The sequence below is a fragment of the Rhincodon typus genome, chromosome 13 (assembly GCF_021869965.1).
Source record: "Rhincodon typus isolate 14 chromosome 13, sRhiTyp1.1, whole genome shotgun sequence".
Classification (NCBI taxonomy): Eukaryota; Metazoa; Chordata; class Chondrichthyes; order Orectolobiformes; family Rhincodontidae; genus Rhincodon; species Rhincodon typus.
In genome coordinates, this window is record NC_063344.1 from 35,302,095 (window position 1) to 35,325,401 (window position 23,307).

Here is a 23,307-nt window from a genome sequence, read left to right on the forward strand (position 1 = left end):
AAATATGTATGGATCTGTATCTGAATTGTTCATGTAGCTAGGTAATTAACATTGTGGCTATCACAATGGATTTTACTGGTAGCGTTCGCATTTGCAGTTGAACAGTCAATTTCAAAATTCTTGGCATTTTAGGTTGTTTGAAACATCTTTGTCCTGAAGGACTGACAATTATAAAAGCTGAGGGTAAACGTCCTCCTTCATATCTTTCTCCTGACAAAGGATAGTAGGAAATTTCAATTTCATTCAGACAGTTTTGTATTTTCTAACTATGTCAATATGATAACTTAATAATATGTTCAGTGAAATAAATTCATTTTGTACTCTTGGATGTACAATAAAACTGATCTACTTAATTAGCATAAAGTGGTTTGTGAAAAATCTTAAGTTCTTTCTCCCCAAAACGCTACCATTCACTTACTACTTCTCATTCTTCCATTTAAATTCCACTCCAATCTGGTTTTATTTCTTCCATCCAGTAAGAATTTAGAAAGAAAGAACTAGGCGCAGGATTAAATTATATATGTCTTCCACCATACAATAAGATAATGGCTGATTTGCATCTCAGGTCCATTTTCCCACCTCATTCCCCAAGTCCCTCAGTTTTCTTAGCATCTATATATCTATCAAACTAAATCTTGATTGTGTGAAGTTTCTGATGTTGTCAGGATAGATGACGCATTTTGATGGGTAACAAAAAAAATAGCATTACAATCCCCAAAAAATCAGCCAAACAATCATTCTTCTTTGGTCACTGTCATAATTTTTAAGTGAATATGGCGAAGACAAGCAACTTACACCACAGAAAATTCACAGATCATACATATCATAAGATCTTTTTGTAGCTATGCATGGACAAGAAATCTCACCATATCTGAGAATCCCCTCATGGCCAGAAAGAGCTATGAGCAGACTCAGAGACCAACTGGGTGATGTTAGATCCAATGCTTGAATGACTGCATTCATTCTGAATAATTGTGTCTGGTACAAGAGGCAGCTACTAAGTCACTGTGTTATGGGTAAGTGATTAAAAACAATGCCTCCTAAGTTTTAACATTGGGTGACCTCTTTGCAACATATTCATCTCTCAAACAGATTTACTCATTAACCAGATCAGTGTTTTAATGCTTAAACAGTAAAATGAAACCCACAAAAATTGGTTTGCAGAATGTAATATGAGTATAATATGCCCAATTATTAGAAGCGGCTGCTAAAATTTTATAATGGGAATTGTTTATTTGTCATACCAATTCTATTACGATCTGTGGAAGTGACTTGCTTGCTGCTACAATTAGACATAGAAGCCATGAAGAAGTAGAAAAATTAGAAAAGAAGGAAAGAGAGGTTTTCTATCTGAGGACATCACAAAGTGTTTTAAATGCAATAAATTAATTTGAATTATAGTCACTTCTGTTAGGCGAGTGAAATAACCATGAGATAAATGAGCAGTGAGTCTGTTTTGTTTGATGTTAGATTAAACAATAATAGTTGATACCATACTGGAAAAGCGCCTTGTCAATTGTCAAACTGGCGCACGGAATTCACAAAGTGCATCAGAACGGGAACACCTTAGCTATTACGAAGATATAGAAATTTCATCTGAGTCAGGTACGTCCCCATCAAAGAGAGTACAGAGATGGATTCACAGATTAGTGATATAGAAAATTATATAGTTTTTAAACATATAGGTGTGTTTTTAAGAACAAAACATCCTTTGAGAGATCGTTATTTTCCCCACTAGTGCAACCCCATGCTGAAGTACAGAGGTGATATAACAAATCTCATCTGTTCAGTGGGACAAATGCCAAATGCAAAGAAGGGACTGCAATATATTTCCAAATCAGGATAGGGAGTGGCTTGGAGGGGAGCTTGCAAGTGGTATTGCTCTCACGTACCTGCTGCCCTTGTTCTTCGAGATGATATTGGTTGTGAGTTTGGAATGTGCCTCTTTAAGGAGCCTTAGTGAATTTCTGCAGTGCATCTTGTAGATGGTGAATTGTTTGGGATATTTTGCCAATCAAATGGGCTACTTTTACCGGGATAGTATCAAGCTTCTTGAGTGTTCCTGGAGCTGCACTCATCCAGGCAAGTAGGGAGTATTCAAATAGACTCCATCTTGTAGTGATGGACTGGCTTTTGGGGGGGCAGGAGGTGGGATACTCACTGTGGAATTTCTAGCCTCTGACCTGTTTTTTAAGCCACAGTACCTATATGTTTAGTGCAGCTCAATTTCTAGTCAGTGGTAACTCCCAAGATGTTGATAGTTATGATTGGTTAGATATGTTAAGTTAGTGTCATAGAGTCATAGAGTCCTACAGCACAGAGACAGGCCCTTCAGCCCAAACTGGTTTATGCTGACCAAAATGTCCATCCATGCTAACCCCATTTCACTGCACTTGGCCCATATCCTTCTAAACCTATCCTATCCATGTATTTGTCCAAATGCCTTTTAAATATTGTTAATGCACCCACCTCAACCACTTCCACTGACAACTCATTCCATATGCATACCATCCTCTGTGTAAAAAAAAGTTGCCCTTCAGGTTCCCATTTATTCTTTCCCCTCTTAACTTAAACTGATGCCCTCTAGTCCTCGATTCGCCGACCCTGTGAAAAAGGCTGAGTGCATTCACCGTATCCATGCCTCACATGATCTTATACACTTCTATAAGATACCCCCTCAATCTTCTACACTCTAAAGAAAAAAGTCCTAGCTTGTCCAACCTCCCCTATAACTCAGTCCCTTGAGTCCTAACAACATCCTCATAAATTTCATATGCACTCTTTCCAACTTAATAACATCCTTCCTATAGCAAGTTGACCAAAACTGAACACAATACTCCAAGTGCAGCCTCACCAATGTCCTGTACAACTGCAACATAACTTCCCAACTTCTATAATCAATACCCTGACTGATGAAGGTCTATAAACCAAAAGCCTTCTTCACTGCCTTGTCTACCTGTGACTCCACTTTCAGAGAATGGTGCATCTGAACTCTGAGGTCTGTCTGTTCCAACTACACTCCTTAAGGCCCTATCATTCACCATGAAACACCTACCTTGATTTGACGTTCCAAAATGCAACACCTCACACTTATCTGTATTAAACTCCATTTGCCATTTCTTGGCCACTTCTCTAGCTGATCTGCATCCTGATGTAATTTCTGATAACCTCCCTCACTGTCCACAAAACCCCTATTTTAGTGTCATCTGCAAACTTACTGCTCATACCTTGCACATTCGCATCTAAATCATTGATATAGATAACAAACAGCAGTGGGCCCAGCACCAACCACTGAGGCACACCACTAGTTACAGACTTCCAGTCCAACAAGCATCCTTCCACTGTTATTCTCTACTGCCAACCATCAGGCCAATTGTGTATCCAATTTGCCAGCTCTCCCTGATTCCATGCGACCTAACCTTCCAGAGCAGCCTACCATGTGGAACCTTATCAAAGGCCTTACCGAAATCCATACAGACTATGTGGGAAAGATCTGGCAAATTGAGCACAATATAGGATAATATGGAACTGTCCATTTTGGACTACAAGGTGCAGGAGGATTGGGTGTCTTCATGCATGAATTGCTTAAGGCTTGTAGGTACAACAACTAATTAGGAAAACTAATTGAATGTTATAGTTTATTTCAAGGAAAATTGAATACACAAGTAGGGAGGTTATTTTTCAGCTATACAAAGCATTGTTCAGATCACATATAGGTATTGTATATGGATTGGGCTCGTTATTTAAGAAAGGATGTAAATGTGTTGGAACCAGCTCGGAGAAGGTTTACTAGATTATTACCTGAATAGTTTATCTTATGTGCAAAGCTGGGACAAGCTAGCATTGTATCTGTTGAAATTCAGAAAAGTAAAAGATGACTTTTTTTTCAATTTGCTCATTGGATGTGGCCACTGCTGGCTAGGCATTCCCTAATTTCCCTGGAGAAGGACATAAAAAAAAACTTAAGGAATCTTCACAGGGTGCACCTGGAAAGAGAGATGCTAGAACAAGGAGTCACAGTTTAAAATTAAATCTTTACCCATTTAAGACAGAGATTAACAGAATTTTTCTCTTGCAGAGAGCTAAGTCTTTGGAACTCTGTTCCTTGAAGACAGTGGAAGCAGAAGTTTTGAATCTTTTAAGGCAGGTGTGGATAGATTTTGATAAACAGGGAAGTGAAAAATTATTGTGTGTAGGCAGAATGTGGAGTTGTCAGATCAGCCATGATCTTATTGAATGGCGGAGCAGACGTGACGGCTGAATGGCCTTCTCCTGCTCCTAATTCATATTTGCATACAGCTGAAGGTAAATTTTTTTGTGCAAGGAGCAGAAACTGATATTGTTTATGAATTTTCCCAGGGAAACAGCAAAGAATGGCATGACACAGAAAGGAGCAGGTTGTAAGGTGTTTAACACATCTTGTCATGGCGGAAGAGGTGCAGTGGAGGAAAGATGTCTTATATCCATGGGTGCATGGAAATACTCCAGACACATTGTTACAAGGTATCTGGAACCATTGAGGTCAATCACAGCAATTAATACTCAAAGACTGCAATTGTCAATATTAAGGTTTGAGAATGCTTTTCTGAATTTCATCTCCTATCAATTACATCACTAACCTCAACCATTCCTCTATTCAATACACCTCATCATTCAGCTACTAACAATGTACATCAATCAGGACTTCTATTGAACAATCATATGCTCTACTGCACCCTTATAGTGGCATTTCTGCAAACATCATGTTTACAATTCACAGTTTCTGCTTCTTGCCAGCTACTAATGACATAGACTAAAAGGTTGCGAGTAATGTACCAAGTTTGCTGATGATACAAACCTTGGAAGGAATTTAATTGTGAGAAGGACATAAACACATTTCAAAGAGAACCATATTGGTAAAAAGAATGAGCTAAAACATGCCAGCTGGAATATAATATAGGGAAGTGTGATTTTAATTGTTTAATTAAAATAGAATATTCTTTTAAAAGAATGAAATTTCTATATATTGACATTCAGAAGAGCTTTATGATCTGTGCCTGCTCCCATTCTTAATGTTCTTATGAAAGCAAAATACTGGATATTAGATTTCTAAAAATTGCCAGAAATACACAACAGGTCTGACAGCTCATAATATACAAAGAGAAAAATAACAGATGTTTTGCTCAGAAGTCATCAAATATTATTGAACTGCTTTCAAATGTTCAGCACTATATTCTGACTGCTGCAACTTTTGGACTTCCTTGTAGATGTGGCGATGTTAGGTAGTTACTAATGGACATCTGTGAATATTGTAATTTTGGCACAAGTTACCAATTCTTAGTGGCATAGTAGCTCAGTGGTTAGCATTGCTGTTTCGCAGGTCCAGGGACCTGGGTTTGATTCTACCCTCAGGCTACTGTCTACGTGGAGTTTGCACATTCTCCCCATGTCTGTGTGGGTTTCCTCCCACAATCCAAAGATATGCAAAATAGGTGGATTGGCCATGTTAAATTGCCCACAATGTCTAGAGACGTGAAGGCTGGGTGGATTAGCCATGGGAAATGCGCGTTTACAGGGATAGGGTAGGTGTGTTTGTCTGGGTGGATGCTCTTCAGAATGTTGGTGCGGACTTGATGGGCCGAATGGCCTGCTTCCACACTGTAGGAATTCTTTGAGGACTTTGCAGGGCTGGTCTGGTTGTGGCTGCTGCATAGGAGTCTCTCAACTTTTGCCCAAGTAGTAACAATTGACATTGGAGGCTGCATTGATAAATCCTGCTCTGATTTCACCTGAAAGCTAATTTTGTGAAGTCATTGAACACTGGTCAGGGTGTAAATGTTTGGCATATTTTCCTCTCTTGGTTATGTTAAAATTAACTTTAGCAATTCAGTTATGGGCAGTCTGTTGGATTTTATTCTTTTTTGACATCTTTGTGAATGTTAAATGCAACTGAATGACTTGTAACGCCATTATAGAAAACAATGAAATGTTACCCACTATTATGCATTCTGTTGTCATTCATTCCTGGATGTTTGTAATAATCACTGCTTAGGCTTAAAAAGCACTTTGTTTCATTCCAATCTGGTATAATGCTTAGCTATAACCAGCTGCTTAAACCATTAATGTGTTATGCAAAAAACTCTGATCCTCCAGTGCAGCCCTTTATGTTGCCCATAGGAATACTTGCACATGCAGTTGGCTCTGGCTAATCAGTTCTTAGCTCTTCACAGAAAATACAACAATGTATAACACATAGATTGCTGTCAATCTGGAGACAAGTACAGCCCAGGTCACATAAATACAGCAAATCATCTTTCCCAAAGGGCATTAGGGATCCAGATAAGCTCTAACAAAAATCTTGCAGCTTCATGTTAGAAGATGCTATTAATATTAGTTTTTTTTCAGGTTTATTTCATTAACTGAATTTAAATTCCCAGTTGCACAGTCACTAATCTGTTCTTCCCATCCATATGTTTACTGTTTTCTTTCAATCTATCTATTTCAATTTGTAACAGTAAGCTGACCTGAACAAAGCTTTTGAAAGACGAACAAGAATTGCTCTCGAGATAGTAGGAACTGCAGATGCTGGAGAATCTGAGATAACAAGGTGTAGAGTTGGATGAACACAGCAGGCCAAGCAGCATCAGAGGAGCAGGAAAGCTGACATTTCAGGCCTAGACCTTCTTCACTTTCTGAAGTGCCAACTCCAAAACCAATATTCTTTAAATGTTATTAGAAAGTCTTCTTCATATATTTTTTACAGAGCAGAAGGCATGCTACATAAAACCTGAAGTCTGTTGTTCTGATTACTCAATAAAAGGTAAGAGAGAATCCTCAATAAAGGTAACATGATATATTGAGCCAGATTAATTTAGGTTGCTATTAGTTTTTCTTCACAAGCCTCTGACTGGTGAGGGGACTTGTCAAAAGCAATTACCTTGTAAAGCTACTGGAATTCTTTGTTGTTGACTGGTATAGACTTTACAATAAAACACATTTGAAACAATCATTGCCTGAGAATGTAGTTCCTCACAAAACCAAACATACTTTGAAGTCATTTGAAAATGAATTTTATTGACTTTTTCTCACTGCGATAAAGGGTTCTGGTAAAATACTGATACTGACTCACCAACTTCAATTTTCAAAGGACATGATACAAATTACAACTTTTGTATGGAACATTGTGAACCCTTCATTTTTTCAAAAATATCAAATCTCTAGAAATAAAAAAAAGGTATTAAGTTAACCTTTCCATTATCACTTATTGTCAAGGGTAGACGTCATGGACAATAGTTTTATTAATCCCAGGTTCTGCATTTGCACTGATTTGACCAGTCAAGATGATGTAATTATTTTAGTTCATTCATATGTTAAATACCACACATCACATTATCACCTAATGTTAGAACCCTGACTGGTGTTTCATTATGTTAATTTTTATTCTTTTGTCAGCTTTGAAATACAATCTGGAAATGACTGGTGCACTTTGGGACAGCTTTTGTTGAAAGGAAAAGAACAGTACTAACAAGTTTTGATTATTTGCGAGACCTGGAGGTTAATTGCAGGCTGAGCCTTGATTGAAAGGGTTTCAAGAGACACAGCAACCCTGGGAAGAGCATTGTGTTAAAACAGATAGCAGAAGTTGGCTATTAATGAGGTAAGTACCAGAGAATTGGTTGTGGCAAATCTGGAAGAGACCCTGTGTTCAAGCGCATGGCTGTTGTTGAATTATAATTGAGGCCGCTGGAAGAGTAAATTGGTCTACCAAAAGGGATTAAAGTTGTTTTTTTATTTAACTATGTTTTCTAAGAGATGGTTCTGGGCTGCTGCTGAGACAGCATGAAGATTTAAAAGCTCTCTACCCAATCTGCTACATCAGCTTCCGAAAGCCCAATGAGTAGAATACGGAGTTAGAAGTTTTGTTGCCTTTGCCTGGCTGAACTGAGAAGGTGATCCTGAACAAGGTTTCAGAAGAAGAGCAGCCAAGGAGTCCACATTTATACCTGTGAAGCAATGCATCGTGAAAGCTATTTAGGTAATCTGGCCAGTATCCCTTAACTGTGGTTGTTTGTGCATTTTTTGTGTGAGTGGGACTCAAAACAAATGTTTTTATTTAAAGCACTGACATTAATCAGCTTACTGTGTTGTTTAATTTTATTAAATCATGAGATACATAGGCCATAAGACATAGGAGCAGAAATTAGGCCATTCAGCCCATCGAGTCTGCTCCGCCATTCAATTATGGCTGATAAGTATCTCAACCCCATTCTCTTGTTTTCTCCCTGTAACCCTTGATCCCCTTGACAATAAAGAACCTATCTATCTCCATCTTAAATATACTCAATGACCTGGTCTCCACAGCCTTCTGAGGCAGTGAATTCCATAAATTCACCGCTCTCTGGCTGAAGAAGTTTTTCCTTATCTCCATTCTAAATCGCCTTTCCTTTACTCTACGGCTGTGCCCTCGGGTCCTTGTCTCTCCTACCAATGGAAGCATCTTCCCAACATCTACTCTGTCCAGGCCGTTCAGTATTCCCTAAATTTCAATTTAGATGGGGGCATGGATGAGTTGTACTATCGGATCTGTTTCTGTGCTTCATGACTCTATGACTCTCTGCTAAAGTTATTGTGTATTTAATAAATATTTAAGACTTTTGTTTAAGATACAAAATCAGTTTCTGGAAAGTAATTGTTCACAAAGTCTGGGATTGGTTGTTCAAAAGTCCTGTTAGGAACCATTGGAGTGACAATTTGGGGTCTTTGATGGTTTAGTTTTACCATTTTCTGCATACAGAGGTGGAGGGGCCAATTTAATTTGGCTGTCTTTCTTTGTGTTATAACATTAATATTCTTAGTACTCTTCACTGTTATAACAAAATGATCTTAATTGACAAAAAGTGAGAAAGGAGAAATAAATTTCATTGATATAACAAGAACCAGAAATTTTAAAGTGCTTTGTAGCCAGTGAAGTTCTCTTGAAAGGTAATAACTGTAAGAAAGAAAACATAAATATTATTATTCGATACAAGATAGTAATAGGGTTAACTCACATTGGACAATGGCAAAATGTATTTTACAGATTTCATAGGTTATGTAAATATTTTTACATGGTCGGTATTTCAAAGTAAGTATATTTTAGTCTTGCTGAGAAAAATACATATTAAGTTGCCAAAGTAAAAACAAAACAATATTTATAATGCATGACAGTGGAGTGCTGCTTAGTTAAAAAGTAGGCATTGATTGTTAGAAGTATTGCAATTGATTGGTTAATAAACTTTACCCTTTATATATTTCTGACATGTAGCTGAAACATTTGATATATTTAATCTGCACTTGTAAATAAGAAATTGCTCATGTCTCAATGAACACCATCCTGCGTATTAGAGGCATAGAGCCATAGATATCCAGGGGACAGAAGAAGGCCCTTCAGCCAATCAAGGCTGTGTAAGTCAGAAATAAATACTTAACTATTCTAATCCCTTTTTCCAGCACTTGGCCCATAGTCTTGTATGACATTGCATCGGAAGTGCTCATCCAAATACTTCTTAAATGTTGAGAATTTTTACCTCTACTATCCTTTCTGGCAGTGAGTTCCAGTTACTACATTCCCTGGATGCTTCCTGCTCCTTATCCTAAATCTATGCCCACTGATCATTGATCCCTCCAACAAGGGGAAATATTCCTTACTGTCTACCTTACTTATTCCCCTTGCAATTTCATAAACACAATCATGTCCCACTCCTGTCTCCTCTGCTCCAAGGAAAACAACCTCGGTCTATGCAATCTCTCTTCATAACTAAACCACTGCAGCCCAGGCAACATCCTGGTAAATCTTCTCTGCATTCTTTCGTATGTAATCACATCCCTTCTAGAATAGAATATCCTTTATTGTCATGTGTATGCCATTGTAAAAGTACAGTGAAAAGCTTTTATGTCTGCCTCTTATAGCACCATCTTAGGTACAAGTACCTAAGTACAAATCTTGGATACAACAGAGGAATACAAAGTAGTTTTAAAAAATAAGTTAAAAATAAGACATTGTTATAAGATTGACATTACAGTAAGATTAAGAAGAAAACAGAAAAATATTGTGGTTGGTTGGCTCGCCGAGCTGGTTTGTTGTTTTTCCGCAGACGTTTCATTACCCTGCTGGGTAACATCATCAGTGCAGCCTCCGATGAAGCGCCGTTGTGTTTTCCCGCCTGTTATTTAAACTCTGGTGTCCGTTGAGCAGGATTACCTCACTTCCGGTTTTCCTTCGCAGTGGAGTGTATATGGGGTCAAGCGCTATGTGTTTGTTGATGGCTTTCTTCGTGGAGTACCAGTCTTCGAGGAATTCCTGTTCTTATCTCTGCTTTGCTTGTCCCAGAATCTTGGTGTTGTCCCAGTCGAATTGGTGGTTCTCCTTATCCATGTGGATAGAGATGAGTGGGTACTGGTCGTGTCTTTTTGTAGCCAATTGATGTTTGTGTACCCTTGGAAATTAACTTGATATGCTTGATATTGTGTCTTTATTTTAAGAAAATGTCTTGAGATTGGCTCCATACTGATTAAAAACATTTCAAGTGGAGAAAGATATGGTCTTGGGCCACAAAGAACTTAAATGTTTGTTCTGACTCGCTGAGAAGTTTGAAGAGAGAGGGACTATCTGACCAAGTCATAACAATATGGACAAGTATGAGTTCCCTTTGAGAATCTTCAGATGCTGGCATAAACAACTGGTGGCTGGTGATGTAAGCCCAAGGATGGGTGAATGTGTCGTCTGACATCCTATAGATCAATGATGTATTCAAGTTTTATTCATTCGTCAGTTTACCAGTTATGCTTAAGGGGATAAATTTTGTGAGGTACACAGCACAGAACTGAATAATCGGGAGCATGTAAGGGAGAAGCAGGTGTGGAGTTTATTCTTCTTGTTGGGTAAAACTCTTTGCTGGAAGCAAAATCTTTGTTTGTTAGATGCCTGGAATTTTATCACAGTTATTTTGGTATAGAAGTTTAAAAGAGTAAATAAGTGAAATAATGTACATAATATTAGTCTATGAACATTTAATATGGTTGTTCAAACATTTGCTGTGAAATTTTAACTGAAGTATTAATCTGTTTATATTAAATAGGTTTACACTTTTATTAAACTGCAAAACAAAGGAATTTCACACAAGTTTATTAGACTTCTACTTTATTTATTCAGTTTGATCAGCAAGTAAACTGACATAAGTGTTTTCTGATTTGTGTGTAAAAGTTATGGCCTACATCCCTTATAAATTTGCTTGATTGCAGTAGAACTGTTTTTGTTCCCATTTTGTGTGTTAATTATTTCATAGTGTTTTATAATAAATTTCTCAATACTCTATATTGGTGTCCTATCACACTCTTTCCTAACATTTTTATATTTCATGCCCTCAATGATTATTCTCATTTTTCAAAGGAATACAATGACAGAAAAACTGTCATCTTCCAAAACTTAACTTAAAATGTGAAGTCAACAGTGTCTTTCTCTCTATTCCATGATGAAAATTATTTACGTTTTATAAAAGAATAAAGAATATTACTTATATGATTATTTATAAAGCACCAACTTCCACTTTAATCCCACATGTATATGTTGAGTTTTATTTTTCTCTGTCAGAATATTAAAGCTGAGTGATAGTTAGTGTGTCTTACTTCCTAGCTTGCTGCCTGTGGGGACTGTTCAATTTGATTGGACATCCAGTTTTCTTAATGACCGTGCTGGACACCAGAGATTCCATATAGATGATACTAGAATAAAAGTTATCATGCAAATATGGAAACCCATGCTACTAAGCTCACTAGATCTTTACTGGCAGCTTTCTTATTGAATACAGCACTCTTTGTTGCTAACTATAAAATCAGGACCAATCTCTACATAAGCAGTCATGACCTGATCAAAAACATGGCAATATCAGGTCCAATATTACGTGAGAAATAAAATCACTAAATTATCACTTGCTGGCCAAAATTTTTGATTTTCAGATGGACTTTGATTTACATACTGAGAGGTCTTGCTGAAAACAAGCATGGATCCTGTGAATAAATGCCAAACAGAATTAGATGACATGGTCAAACCTCCAACTCATTTTGTCCTCCACCTAAGTTGCCCAATACTGTGGGCAAAACTGTGGAATATCTAATATCTTCACCTTTCTTTCCTCATCCAGTCTTCAGGCTTTTCAATTATAAGTTACGAATTAACATTATAAAGACTTATTTATATACTACCTTGCATGAGGAGATGTCCCAAAGTGATTGCAGTTAATAATGTAATCTTGTGTGAAGTCACTGTTATAACATAAGAAACCATCTTACATTTGTCTCACGTTCTTTGGTGGTATTCTGCACTACTGTCCTTGAACCTATACATTGATTTTTCATCATTATCATCACATGAAGCATTTTGTCATTAGTCGCTGTAATTATTAGAAATTCAATTATTCTGTGCATGCAGTCGAGTGAAACCTGACTCCACATCTTTCATGCGATAAAATCCAGAAATCAAATCAGTAAACATAAAACAATTTTGAAAGAGTTCTTAATATTTTGAGATAATGCAAATGTAAGTCACTAAGTTCCACAATAGACATTTCTTGCGCAAACATGCATGCTGTAAGATACTTTTCTATTAGACATTGTGTGTTAATGGTAGATTGGTAAAGGAATAAACTAAGGTCATATTCTATCCTGAGTGCAATAACTTGGTTAGCAAAAAAAACTGTTGTACAACCTTAAATAAACGCTGATGCATTTGTCATAACAATTTGGTGACAAACTATAATATATAATTAAAGTTCTAACTCCTACACCCATTCTTTTTTGTACTCTTTAACTTCCTTTGGTCACAATTTCAGTCATACTGCTGTGCTAGCATTTTCAATTATTAACTCATGTTCACATTTATAATGGAAATCAACCAACTAAACATGTAAGGATTTTGTGATATAAAGCTTTTAGGATTTTCCCTTCCAGCTCTATTGACAGTATTTTTCATAAAGATTCAGGTCAAATTCTTCATAACTTTGTTTGAACTTGTGTATTTTTTTTTTGTTTTAAACATTTATAAGTTAATATTTAACTTTGTCCATTTTTCCCAACTTTTCTTTCACCAACGTTTGTTAATTTCAGAATCATGATTGCAAAGTACATAAGAACATATGAAGTAAAAGTACTTGGCCTTTAACCTCCTCAAATCTGCACTATCATTCAATAAGATCATGGCCGATCTTTAAATAAGTCTCACTTTCCCAACTCATTCCCACATTCTTTGATTCTCAAAATATCCAAAGAACTGTTGATCTTAGCCTTGGGTAAACTCAACAATTGAACATCCATAGCCATCTGGGATAAAGAATTTCAAAATTGCCATTCATCTGAACAGAGTAAATTTCTCCTCAACTCAGTCCTAAATGGTGAACACTTTTGACCTTTATCCGGAGACTGTGATTTCCAGTTCTTAAATCACCCAATAGGAGAAACAACCTCTCAATATCTTCTTCAATAAGTGTTTTAAGAATTTTGTATGTTTTAATGAGATCATATCTTATTCTTTTAAACACATACATAACATTAAAAGACAAAGTACTGGAAAAAACTCAGCAGGTCTGCTAGCATCTGTGGAAACAAAAGTGTAAACACTTCAAGTACAATGTGATTTTACCATACATTCCACTGAATTATTTATCATAAATCAACCATTTCACCTTAGAATCAATTGACAGAATTTTCTCTGCATTGCCTTAAGAGAAGAACGTGTGTTTTTTTAATTTCTTCACAGGATGACGCCACTGCTGGCTGGATCAGATTGGCCATCTTTTATTGTTCTTGAGTAGGTACTGGTGACATGATAATAAATCAAATCCCCAGTCACCCGTGATCATACTGAACTTCTAATTACGACATTTGTTTTATAAATAAAGGCATACAACTAAAAATAATAGATTCTGAGCAATGTAATTCAGGGACTTTCTGGAAGGCCTGTCCTCAGCCTCAAAAGAGACTGTAAAATATTGCAACCGACAGGTGTCATGGTAGCTTCAAATAGAAGAGCTTCAAAGGGCAAATGCAATGCAACTAAACTGCAATCTCATGTGATTTATTTCAGACAGTGAATATCATGGGAGAACAGTGAGCAGTCTGGACAAGAGACATGTTTGTATTTTCCTCTTTCAAGCGTACACAAGAACATGGACAAAAAGACAGATTCAACCCTGCTCTACTTGTGCTGGTGGGTGAAAATATATGCCACCAGGGTTAGAGGTGAGAAACCCCAAGCCATCCCTGTGGTCAGATGAAATGAAAGGCAGTCTTCCTGTCTTTGCTGAAAGCTAGAAGGTAATCAAAAGCTCAGTTAAAAGGAATCAGGATCATGTGTATGAAATACAGAAAACTAGTACATAACTTTAGGAGGTAATGAGGAAGGCTAATTAAATATTTGCCCTTATTTAAAGGGTGTTGGAATATAAGAGGAGGGAAGTCCTGTTGTAACTGTACAAGGTGCTGGTGAGACCACACCTGAAGTACAGTGAGCAGTTTTGGTCCCCTTAATGAAGGAAAGACATAATTTCATTGGAGGCAGTCAGAGAAGATTCACTAGGGTGATCCTATGGAGGATCGTCTTATAACACTTCCTCCCATGGGAGAGTCTAAGACTAGAAAGTAATCATTTCAGAATAAAGCAGTGTCAATTTAAGGTTGAGATGAGGAGGAACTTCTTTTTTCAGAAAATTATGAATATTTGAACTTCCTTGCTATTAGAGAGTTGTGGGGACAGAGTCTTTGTGTATATTTGAGGCTGAGATAGATGCTTGATCAGCAGGGGAATCAAGAGTTATGGAGGAAGGGCTGGAAAGTGAATGTGAGGAATTTCAGATCAGCTATGATCCTCTTGAATGGCCGAGCAGACTTAAAAGACTGAATGCCTACTCTTATTCCAATTTCTTATGGCCTTATGATCCTATATTTATAAAGCCCTTCAGCTCACCTGCAAAACTAAGCATCTCAAAATAAATTGCTCAACCTACCAACCTCAGAGATATCAATGCAACAGTGATAACGTCCCATCTTCTACTCTTCACATAATTCAGAGTCTGATCTGTACTTTTTTTTAACATTAATCTCTTTTAGACTCACCTCTCAAATCTAATCTATGTGTATGTGCATTGGTTATTATTTCTTTTTGCATTTAGTAATTAATAAACTCAGTCATGCTAACTCAAATAAACCTGATTAAATTGGTTCCCTTTAAAACATCAATTTAGATGGTTTGGAAGAAAGGTATCCACAAGGGAAGTGAAAAGATAATTTTACTCTATGTTTTGCTTCATCTTTCATGCTGAATACCTTAACTGGTTCATTGTCGCTTTGAAGTTTTTTTGTATCCTCATCACAGCTCAATTTCTTTCCCAGTTTTATATTATCAGCAACGTTGGATACATTACATTGGGTCACACTTTCTAAGTTACTGATAAAGACTGTAAATAGTTGAGTCCCAGCACTGACTCCTGTGGTCCTCCATTTAGTACAACCCAATACCCTGTAAATGACCTGTTTATTCTTACTCTCTCTTTTCAGTCCATTAACCAATCCTCAATTTATGCAAATATATTATCTAAATACCATACATTCTAATCTTGGGTAACACATTTTAGTGGGTGCCTTGTTAAATGCCTTCAGAAAATCTAAGAACATCGCATTGTCCTTATCTACTGTATCACTTAGCTCTGCAAAAACCTTTAATAGATTTGTTAACTGTGATATCCTTTTATCAAATTGACTTTGCTTTATCACATTCTCATTTTCCAAGTGCACTGATACAATGCCCCTTGTAATAGAACTAAAATTTTCACTATGGTTATGAATATGCCAGATGAACTGGCCTGTAATCCTTTGTTGTCTCACTCCATATTTTGATCAATAAGGTTGTAGTTGCTCTCATCTAATCCATGGGAACAAGTCTAGAATCAAACCAATGCATTTACTATCTCTGCAGTAAAATCTTTTAAAACCCAAGGTGAAGGCCATCAGTTTCAAGGGCCCTGATTTTTGATCCCAGGTCAGGAACACAAGTGCAGGATAAGTCCCAAGTCTGTGAAATTGACCTTTAAAAATAACTACCAGCACTTCCAATGATCAATGCAAGTTGCCTTGGCAGTCCAATAATGCAATGAAAGTTTAAAAATGGAGATCAAGGCTCCGAACATTGTGGGCAATAACATGGTAGAATCAGATGAGATGTTCGGTCACGAGATCAAGGTCATCTCATCGCATTTTGTTCACTCTTCTCAAGTGGTGTGGCAACAATTCCTGCTAATCAGCAATGAATTCCCAATGGAGGCTCATTATTGCTTGTAAAACAATTGCTGACAGCCCAACTAGGAGGGTAGACCGGCAATCAGCAATGTACAGCTGAATAGGTTACAGATACCACACTGAGAAAAAGAACCCATTAAAATGGCTTTTACCAGGACATCCAACAGTGCTATGTCCCTTGTTCTTTCAGCAAGCATTCACCTGGTGGCTACTGGCATGTCCTTGGCCTATATGCCTAGCTGTGCCCTACCATGTATTGGCAATTAGCACAGTCAGACAACAGTGTTTTGCAGTAGACCTCAGTCAAGAGTATGTACATCCTGCCTTATGTCAGTATGGCATGTCAGGTTAGTGCTTGCACCATGTGGATCAGGTTTGTGCCAAACGTGTAGCATCTGCAGTAAGCAATCAGACATGTCTGACTCCCCCTTCATCCCAAACTCTCCATATGACCAATCCATGGTACATTAGGCCTCTCTCCAACTGCAGGAGTCCTCTTGCATGTTTTGTCACCATATGTCTATTTACTCATTTCCACATCTCTATTTTGCCCAAATGCATATACCCATCCACCCAATCCTTGTAGCCCTTATGTACACTCTGCCATATATCACCTCCGTGGTCCTTTATAGCCTCTTTGCTGACTTAGGCTAACTCAGACCCTCCTTAACCACCATCCTTTGTTCTTTTCACTCCATGCTAACTCATCTGCTATCCTGCATTGAAAAATGTAGGAGGCATATAACAGGTTCATGGCGATAATATCACTGCAGCAAAAACAACTCTCATTGATAACAAAAATAGTGTCTGTATGCTGAAGGTTCTTCAACTGATCCCCAATAAAAATAAACATTTTGTTAAGTGCTTGTGCCTTAAATGCTCAATATTTATGTCAAAAATTATTTCCATTTAATAAGCAGTTGGGGCTATCTGTCAAAATGTTCATTTGATAGGCGCCCCATCATGAAAGTGTTATGTCTTGCTGGGGTAGTGAGCTAGAAACCACGCACTACTTTTCTGGATGTCATCCCAAAAGTTAAAGCTTCTATAAAACTTGGCAAAATTCATTATATTACCTATGTTTTAGACTCAGATTGACAGAAAACATGAATCAGGTTTCTGCACTTAACAAGAAATGCCATTTAATACAAATGAATAGTTTCTAGTTACAAATACACAGTTGTGAATCATTACTTTATACATGTAAACAGACACAAACAAATTATGGGTGTCACAGGCAGAAGGAAAGACTGGGAAAGCAGTTTAAAGACCCCTGTCCACAGGCTTTGTTGAGATGATCATTTTGGCTTGTCAGTTTTTGCCACTCCTTGATCTTCCTGCTCCAGGTAATTTCATTTGCTTGCAGGAGGCACAGGGCAACTGATTCACACTTATAAAATCTCAGACATTTTGGCTAAGAGTCACAGTTTATAATGTGGAAAATTAAATATGTTTTCTTTAGGCTTGTAGAGACAGGACAACTCCTTCCTTCCTGAAGGTCTGATGGATTCTGACCCTACGATTCATATCCATAAGCTGCTCAGCTACCTGGGAGCCAGTCAGATAGTTGTTGACAGGCAGAAGACCCTGGTCATTGAAACAGGTCAACATTCGTAGACCAATCAGCTACTTGTTTTCAGCCAAATCTCTACCTGTACACGCACCTTGGGTTGAACTTGTCTGCAATTAGACATCCCCTACTGTTTTCCTACAGCAGTATACACAGCACTTACAATGATGGTCAGATAACTTGCTTTTAAAATTGCGATTGTCTTTCCTCAATCCTCAGTGCTTAAAACAATTCCTATCTCATTTCATGCACAATCAAAAATACAGAAAAATAGAAGAACAAAAACAGAAGTTGCTGGAAAAGCTCAGCAGGTCTGGTAGCATCTGTGAAGAAAAATCAGAGTTAATGTTTTGGGTCCGGAGACCCTTCTGCAGAACTGGAGTTCTGATTTACAGCATCCACAGTTCTTCCAGGTTATAGACAAATAAAAGATATTTTTACAAAGAAATAGCTTGGGAAATTAGTCATGTAGAACAAATCCTATAATTATTTTATGCGAACAGGCTCACAAAAATCTACAGCTCAGTTCTTCATTGACTTCACACAGTTATTTTGGTCAGTGTATTGAGAATGTTGTAGGTTCCAATCAGTTTATGCATTTGTTATGCTCAAGCATGCCTTTTCATACTCCTAAATAACATCTTCCCTCCAACCAAACTGTCCTGGTAGGACCAGATCAAAAGGGGTAACTTACCTTGTCAAAAGGAGAGAAATTTAAAACATTTTTCCAGCCTTTAGTCTTTATAACCCTGTCACTCCCTCTCTACATGTGATGATACAGGATTTTGGCTCTTATTTTGTAGTCATCTGGGTGTGGGGATTTCTTTCTATTTATTTATTTATTTATTTATATCTAATGCATTGTTACTCAGACATATTCATGTCAAGTAGACAGCGGACTGCTACCAAATATAGATTTTACTTGAAACTAGGACATTGGATGAAACTAAAAAAAAAAGAGGTTGCCAATAGCATGTAGTTCACATTTGTTCCTTTGGAATGGAGATACAGGGTCTATGAAGACTCAACTAGAGTCAATAATCCATGGAAAAGTGTAAACAGCTTTCTGCCTACCTTATCAATTGTGGATATTCACAGTATGCAACCATGGAAGTAAAACCATTCAGAAGCCAATTGCTAGCACAAAAAAACCCTTCATGTTCATTATGCGACTGTGTACAGATGTGTGTGAATCAGAGCTACCATTTAGAATATCAATAGATTTTTAAACATCCATTGGCAGTTAGAGAGAATCAAATTAATTTGGTTTGTGCACTTGGACTTGGACCTGAAGAACACCAGCAGTGGTAAGAGGAAGCTGTTGCATTCTCTCTCTCCCTTTCTGTTCATCTAATGGTGTGGAGGCACCAGTGTTGGACTGGGGTGGACAAAGTCACACAACACCAGGATATAGTCCCACAGGTTTATTTGAGCTCACAAGCTTTCGGAGTGCAGCCCCTTCATCAGGTATGGTGACTGGTGTCATGTGACTTCTAAGACAGCAGCATGTCTGCTCAGTTTGATTGCATCTTCATTCCTGCAAGTAGACAGAGAACTTTAAAGGAAGATATCAATTCTAGAGCAGCATTTCCAGTAGAAGACATGAGCCACAAAAATAACCTGTGAGCTAACAACCAAAGCCTCTGGATCTGCAATCAGTGAACTCTTACCTTCTTATTAATTGAAATGTGACTTGCTCAAACTTAACCCTCTTTACACTGCAGCTTGTGTTTTTATGCATTTTTGATTTAACTGTGTGTTTTGTGGAAGTCAGGATGTATTTTGATATTGTTTAATAAATATTTTTAATACTGGGTTAGTTTTTGCATAATAAACTAGTCCCCTATTTAACTCAAGAAATTCTGCCTGGTTAATTATCAACCAATCACAGTGAGACAATTATACATTGAATTGGCCAATACATTATTTTTGTGAAAAAAATTATACTTTCATGACAATCAAATGAGTTATGGAAAAAAAAGAAAAACAGTTTGATCCCAACTTCACCTGGCCACACCAGCACAACTGAAATATTCCCTTAGTCTCCATTTTATATTGTTTTCAAATGCAGAGTAATTCCCTTTTGTATGTGTCCAGTAAATGAAAAGATGATTAATCAATTGTACTTTCATTTTTCTGTTTGCTTTCTGGAAAGCATAGTGGCAGTTGGTTGAATTTGGCAACACACAGCTCTACACTGCCTTAAAAGACATTGGTATATTTATTCTATCTACGTAACAAACATTTGTGTTCTTTTCCCAGGTTGTAAGGTGATGTTAGATGGTAGTGTTGTTTGTGCTTTGGAGACGTTGACCAGTTTATGTTGTTGCGAAGTTGGTAGAGTACTTGTGAATTGAAAGGCAGGATGTTAGAATTTGTTTGTAGAAATGATATGAGGGAAGAGTGCATGCTCCCTTTAAGAGGCAATGTGTTTTTTTCAACTTGGAGATGAAGAAAATGTCTGCAAGCAGCTGCAAATGCACAGACAGTTCTGAAGTTGAAACATATGCATCAACTGGCTGAGTAGTTGGCAACCTAGGCTTGTTATGATGTTAAGGCAGCCAGGTTGAATATCAACCAAATAATCTAAACCAATCTCTAGACACAAAAACACAATTAAATTTAAATCTGTTGGTGTTGACAGCCTAGAACCAATCCTTTTATTAGAAAATTGACAAATCATCAAGGGTATAGAAGAAGAGGGTTTTTGAAAATTATTGTGACAGCGAACTGCTATTGGGAGAGTAAAGCTCAGGCTCTCACAGAAATCATTAAGCTCTCTGATAAAGCACCATTTAAAAGGTACCACAGCACTCTTAGCTAATATTCCTGACAGAAGGATTCGACGAAGAAAGAATTTCTAACTGAAGAATAGTGGAAAAGGCACAGAACATTCCGGAAGATGCATTCTGACTGTAGTTTTGAGGGTCTAAGTTTTAATTTATTTTTCTTATTACTTTGGTTTATATAAGTGGGACTTGTATTTATTGAAACAGCATGTAACTAGAATTTTGTTCTGTTTGGGAATAATTAGTAGTTAATGGGGAATTGTTCAGTTCGGTCTGTTAATTTGTTCACTGTTAGAGTTAGATAAATAAATTGTTACTTGCTGCTTGTAAGTGAGTATTAGGGATTTCTTTCATTTAACGTGCCCTTTATAACAGATTGGGAGGTGAAAGGCAGGTTGTACCATTTTTCTCATTTCCTTTAACAAGCTACAAGGTGAGGTGAGCTTCTCTAGGTGTTTCATTTTAATTATCAGAGGGTTACAATCACCTCATCACCATAAAAATGTATATACAAGTGCTGTTGCCAGTGAGGCAGACAAAGTGACACAAAATTCAGTTTGGCGTTTAACTTGATTTTATTCACGAAATGTTCCTTATTAACAACACTATGGGAACATTTCCGAAATTCCCACAACATGTACTCTTTTTCATTCATACATGGGATGAGGGTATCACTGTCTAAGCCATCTATTATTGCCCATCCCTAAATGCCCAGAGGGCAGTTAAGGGTCAACAATATTGCTGTTGGTCTGGAGTCACTTGTAGGCTAGGCCAGACCAGGTAAGCACGGTTGATTCCTTCTCTAAAGGACATTAATGATCCAGAAGAGTTTTTCCGACAATTGGCAATGGATTCATAGTCATCATTTTATTCATAATTTCAGATTTTTTAATTGAATTCAGAGTCCATCATCTTCCATTGTGTGATTTGAACCTGGGTCCCCAGAACATTACCTGGGTTTTTGGATTAATGGAGCAGCAATAACATCACTAGGCCTTTGCCTTGCCTGTCTAGCCCTGTCAGTCTGAGAACAGACATTGTCTGAAATGATCCACATATTTGAGCTAAGCCTTTGAAATCTCCTTCCTCTTCAATGAAGGGCTGGATGTCTTCCACAAAGATGGGTCTTGTAGGCCAGGGCGGTTCTTCTCCTGGGTCGTCTTGAGCTACCGCATAATCTTCTGCCACAAGCCTTGCTGCAAGTCTTCCTTGCAAGTATTTGGTGAGTCTTCACTGAATCTTCACTGAGGGGGTGAAATTTAGGTGTTTGGTCCTATCCCCCTCTTGTCCCAGATCTTCCAGAAATTTTCTGTGACCTTTTACCAATGGGCTCATCAGCTGGGTTTAAATCATCCAATGGGGTTAGGTTACACCCTTCACTTTTGCCATGACAGGAGGTGTAAATTGCAAATACTCAGGCAGTCAAGATGCCTGAAAGTCCGATCAATGCTCCCCAGTACACAACCGTTGGGCTGGTTGTAACTAGTTCCCCTTGAACCTTTGTAACCTCTTTGATCTTGGCTTCCTCTGTTATCTGCAGCTAATAGCTGCTGGCTTCTGTTCAATTTAGTTTGGCCAATTTTCTGTCAGGCCTGATTTCTCCAGCTGGAGGTCAATTTAGAGTGTCTAATTTTAAGTCCGTGGTCTCTTGACCACAGGAGGCTATCTGTAATTTTTGGATAGGTTGAGCAATTTGAAACAGCTAATTTTCATTGAGTATTTAGGTGGGTTTCATTGAGATACATACTATTGTCAGGTGACACAAAATGCTGATATTCTTTGTTTTAAGAGTGCTGCTTTAAAGATACTGTGAACTATATTTGGAATGAATTCTTTTTCACACTCACAAATGATAACTTACCATTCCTAAAGGGTGTCTTCTCTCTTGTTTCTACGAGTACAATTTGAATTTACATTTCAGAAAAAGCAATAGCTCCTATGTGCAAGTATAAAGAATTTAAAATTTGCAGAAACATCAATTAATTCATCACTGAAACATGAAGCTTGTTAGTTTTGATATGCCAATCTTTCACTGGAATTATTCTGGCCTCAAACCGTAAATGTCTGGTTCAGCGATCTATGCAAATGAAGGTCCACAATGTCAGAAAGAAAAAAAAATCTAGCACCTTTCATGACTTCAGGATGTCCAAATCACTTTATAGCCAAGCACATCTCAAACAAGGTCATTATTTGTTATAATGTGCAAAATGCAGCAGCAGTCAGTTTGGGCACAAAAGTTCACAAAAACAGTAACATAATAAAGAGCAGTTCTGCTTCTATATGATGTTTATACGATTTGATTTGATTGAGCAATAAGTCTTGCGGTGTAGTGAAAAGACTTCTTCAAAATCATGTGATCAAGTCTCTTTGGCCTACAACTTTCTGACTAAGCCATGACTGACACATTTGTGGTGATGCATATGGGCTTTCTCAATCATGCATTCTGGGGCATTCAAGGAAAACAAAATAAATAATACAAAGGAAATAAGTTCAAAGTGGACATCTTTCTAGTTGTATTTGAATTTGTTTTAAATATAAGAGGTTTGATAATAATTATCATATTAAATTTATCAATTCTCTACTATCTCTGTAATTTTCCAAATTGGAATTCACCATGGTGCATGGTAATTCAAAAATGAGAGGTAT

At 37.4% G+C, this 23,307-nt stretch overlaps 1 long non-coding RNA gene across 1 annotated transcript; it reads left to right on the forward strand.

The window, feature by feature from the left end:
- Nucleotides 1-7,550: 7,550 nt before the first annotated feature.
- LOC125484651 lies at nucleotides 7,551-14,199 on the forward strand. Its single transcript, XR_007263465.1, has 3 exons — nucleotides 7,551-7,636; nucleotides 7,790-8,014; nucleotides 14,096-14,199. It is a non-coding gene; the product is annotated as an uncharacterized LOC125484651 (long non-coding RNA).
- Nucleotides 14,200-23,307: the final 9,108 nt, after the last annotated feature.